The sequence below is a fragment of the Macrobrachium nipponense genome, chromosome 3 (assembly GCF_015104395.2).
Source record: "Macrobrachium nipponense isolate FS-2020 chromosome 3, ASM1510439v2, whole genome shotgun sequence".
Lineage (NCBI taxonomy): Eukaryota > Metazoa > Arthropoda > Malacostraca > Decapoda > Palaemonidae > Macrobrachium > Macrobrachium nipponense.
In genome coordinates, this window is record NC_087202.1 from 8,711,382 (window position 1) to 8,716,381 (window position 5,000).

The window sequence follows — 5,000 nt, forward strand, 5'->3', positions numbered from 1 at the left end:
TAACCTAACAAAATAAGTTATTAAAGATAATCAAGTGGATGGAGACGGAATTTTAGAACTTAGAAGAGAAGTTAATTTAAAAAAATTTACCTTTGAAATGAAAATACATATAGATATGTATAATGTATATATATATATTCAAATATATATATATATATGAGTGTGTGCTGTGTTCGGTCGTGTTTGTGTGGTTGTGTGGTGTGTAGGTTAATATAAAAATATATATTATATATATATATAATAATAATTAGATTAATATATATATATTAAATGTATATATATATATAAATTGGACATATAGAACCTTCACCAACTTAAAAAAAAAACAAAGTCATTTTATAGTTTACAATCAGTTGGATTGATGAGAATTATAGCATTGATTTTATTTACAATTCGAAAAAGTTAAATACAAAAATCTACCTATTACAAAAATATATAATATATATGATCTTCATTACGTTAGGAATATTTTTCTCATAAAAAACGAAAGACCGAAGGGGAAAATCCCAAAGGATGGATTTACCCTACCCTATTCAAAAGAAAAAAAAAAGGAAAACATACGGTAATGGGAAAGCAAACAGAGCAGCGCATCGCTTATGTCCCGTGATTTGCGGGCCCTTCTCTTCGTATTGACTGAGAGAGACAGACAGAGACAGACAGAGAGTCGATTCCTTTATTGGAGAAAAGCCAATACAAACCACCTATAAAAACAATTGTGACCGTAATTAATCTTCATTGGAGGGTTAGTTCAAATACGCTTACCGAGACTTTTTTTTTATTTTGGGCGAGATGAATTCAACGATTATAAAGTAGTTTATATATATATACATATATATATATATAAATAAAGATAAATGCCACGAAGGAAAAATAAACGAAGGAGTCTGCGAGATCTTTCGGCTGAAAAGCCCTTTACTGAAGCTGCTTCAGTAAAGGGCTTTTCAGCCGAAAGATCTCGCAGACTCCTTCGTTTATTTTTCCTTCGTGGCATTTATCTTTATTTATGGATTTATCACGTTCCTAACTTTCGTGATTCTGTTATACACACACATATATATATATATATATATATATATATATATATATATATATATATATATATTATATATATATATGCGTGGAGTGTGTGTGGTATTAGAATGTATCTGAATACATATATAAATACAGACATGCATACACATCATATGTACACACATATATTTCTATATAAAAATACATATAAACGCGCAAATAAACCCACCCATCCACACACACACACAATATATATATATATATATATATATATATATATATATATATATTCTATATAATATATATATATATATATCACTGAAACATTCGATACACGATTATGGTTAATTTTAACCTTAAATAAATAAAACTACTGAGGAGGGCTAGAGGGCTGCAATTTCGTAGGTTTTGATGACTGAAAGGTGGATGGATGATCAACATAACAATTTGCAGACCTCTAGCCTCACGCTAAGTCCACAGATCAACAACGGGCCTATTATGTCTTCCGTGCTGGCATAAGGCCAACTTAATCTATACAAAGCAACCCTGTATTCAGTAATGTCTTTGGAGTAGTTGATTACGAAAAATTTTCGGTTTTGCTATCCATGAAAAATGTCTATATTTTGTGAGAGAGAGAGAGAGAGAGAGAGAGAGAGAGAGAGAGAGAGAGAGAGAGAATATGCAAAACATATTTAAGAAATCTACATTTTGTGAGTCCTTTTGCAACCAGCTAATAGCTTAATTCTTTACAACAAATAAATTATCTACAGAACTATGCTGAAAACTAATTTTAGAGAGAGAGAGAGAGAGAGAGAGAGAGAGAGAGAGAGAGAGAGAGAGAGAGATATTTCCTTATTAGGGCAGAGGCAAAAAAAAGGGAATCAATAACAATTATAAAAATATTACAAACACATACGAACAGCAAGAGACTTAAACGTATATAAAAAAAAGGGAAAAAATATATAGTCTTCAAGTATCTCAGAGCCACCATAAGAACACGAGGAACAAGACATCCGCTCTTGAAGGATCCAAAGACTTCCGAGAAGTGAACATTACCATGATTGCACTGCAGAGGAATGCAGATATAAACTTCTCTTTAGCTCACAAGTCTAATGCATTTACATATGAGGACCTACAGGGACGAAAAGGGTAGGGCGGATTTGATGGGGGAGGGGGAGGATTGCCCGGGTGGATGGGGGAGGGAGGATTGGGGAGTACAGGCATTGCTAATGACTCCCAAAAAGTGAAAGTTTTTGTTGATACTTCACTTTACAAATTACTTTATTTTCTATTTTCTTGAAACAGCATGGCAACGTACCTACCTAATTTTACTAACAGGAGAGATACTGACGTGTTAGGAATCTATATACATCTGCATACAACTTTGTACTTTCCCTTCCTGATATCGCTTATGAACATAGATTGATAAACATATATATATATATAATATATATATCTATATATATCTATATATATATATATATAATATATATTTATATATCATATACTTATATAATGTGTGTGTATACGTGTGAATGCACACTCTAACCAATTAAGAGATAAAAAAAATTACAGAACTCAGATTTAGGTTATTTAAGCAAATAAATCAATCCCTTTGTGATGAGGTTTTTCAGGCATAGTAACCTCTTCTCTCTCTCTCTCTCTCTCTTCTCTCTCTCTTCTCTCTCTTCTCTCTCTCTCTCTCTCTCTCTCTCTCTCTCTCAAAAATAAAATAAAAAAAAATAATAAACAAATAAAAATAAACCAGCAGATTTTTAACTACCATGACACTTCTTCTATCGTACTACAGAATTTCTCTCTCTCTCTCTCTCTCTCTCTCTCTCTCTCTCTCTCTCTCTCTCTCTCTCTCTCTCTCTCTCTCTCTCTATATATATATATATATATATATATATATATATATATATATATATATATATATAGATAATATATATAAATGGAGGTATGCTTGTGTGTGTGTTCCACCATAACTCTGAAATGCACAGAGCAATTTCAAAAAAACCCAAAAAAACTTTAGTGTACATTGATTTACTATCAGGGAAAGATTACTGGATGGGTGAAACATGACTAGTACCAACGGCCACCAAAAATGGGGCGGGGGGGGGGGGGGCGGTGTGAAAGGGTTCTTCCCTGAAACAGGGCTGGTTCTGCCCGTAGACCTATCATACTTGTGTGTGTGTATATATATATATATATATATATATATATATATATATATATACATATGTATACATAAATTACATACATATATATAAGCGAATACCACGGGAAAATGATAGTCAGAAATCCAAGCGCTTTTGTCTTTATTCAGACATCGTCAAGGAGCTACTAAAGTACAATTGGAGAGGAAAAAATGGCCTCAGGTACAAACAAGATCAGGAATACCAGATGGTTAATTATCAAAAGGGTAAAATTAAAAGGGATAATCCAGGATTATCGGATATCACACGGTCACAAACTTAAACAGATTCTGACCCTAACCGAAATTACAAAGTATCTTTACCGTCCAAAACATGTAAAAACTAATATATTAATTTTGTTGCTTATATTTATCTACAACTTTTTTCATTATGAAAGCATCAAGTTTAAATAAACGAAGACTTAAATTTAGAACATTTCTATTATTTTTGACTTGATAAAACAAGATTCAATGATATTCCTTTTAACTGTGTCATTACATGGGACTAAGGCTCTTGCTTGACTCCAGTTAATAGGATGGTCTAAATCTCTCATATGTACAAATAATGCATTCGATATTTGCCCAGTTCTCACAGAATATTGATGTTGCTTGAGACGCTGTGAAAGAGATTTGCCGGTCTGTCCGTAATAGACTTTATCACACTTTTTGCAAGGAATTTCATATATGCAGCCTGGAAGATCTTTAGGAGAATTTTTGATTACTAAACTCTTGACATTAATATTACTGAAAACAACATTTATGTTAAAAAGCTTTAAAATTCTAGGAATATCTAAAAACCTTTCATCATAGGTAATTTTAGAATGTTATGCTTACTAAATTCAAGTTTGTCATTAGTTGAATAAATGTTTTTCTAGCTCTTTTCCATGCCACATCTACAAAGTCCTTGGGTATTTAAGTTTCAATGCAATATCATAAATAGTTTTAATTTCAGCGTCAATAAACTGCGGGCTACAGACACGTAAAGCCCTTAGGAACATCCCAGAAAAAATAGAGAATTTAACATTTTGATGGTGATTGGAGTAGTAATGAACAAAAGAGGCAATATTAGTTGATTTTCGAAAGACTGAAAAGGTGAAATTTCTATCATTTCTTTGGACAGTTACATCAAGAAAATTCAAATTACAATTTCTTTCTTCCTCTACAGTAAATTTTATAGAAGGGACTAAATTATTGAGATTATTAAGGAATTCCTGGAGGTTTTTGTGAACTGGCCAAATACAGAAGATATCATCCACGTACCTAAACCAAATAACTTTTTTGGGGCAAAATTCTTGGTAAGAGTTTTGTCTCAAAAAATTCCATGTAAATATTGCTAAGGACAGGAGATAAGGGATTACCCATAGCCATGCCAAACTTTTGTACAAAAAAATTCCCCATTGAAACAAAATTTACTATCTTTGATACATAAACCTTATGAGACTAATGAGATTTGCTACACTTAAGGGAATGTCATGACGCTCTAATTCCTCTTCCAAATATTCAAGTAAGTCATCTACAGGCACTTTTGTAAATAAAGACAACATCAAAAACTAACCATATTAAAAAAAATCATAATTCAAATTTAAACTATTCAATTTGTTTATAAAATCAACATTGTTTTTAACATTCGTGTTAAGAAATATTTCCTACCAAAGGAGTAAGAATTTTTACAAGCCATTTTATATAAATTATACGTAACTGAGCCCACTGAACTAATGATTGGTCTGATAGGGTTATTGATTTTATGTGTCTTTGACTAAACCATACATGTAAGGTAGGGAGGCGCATTATT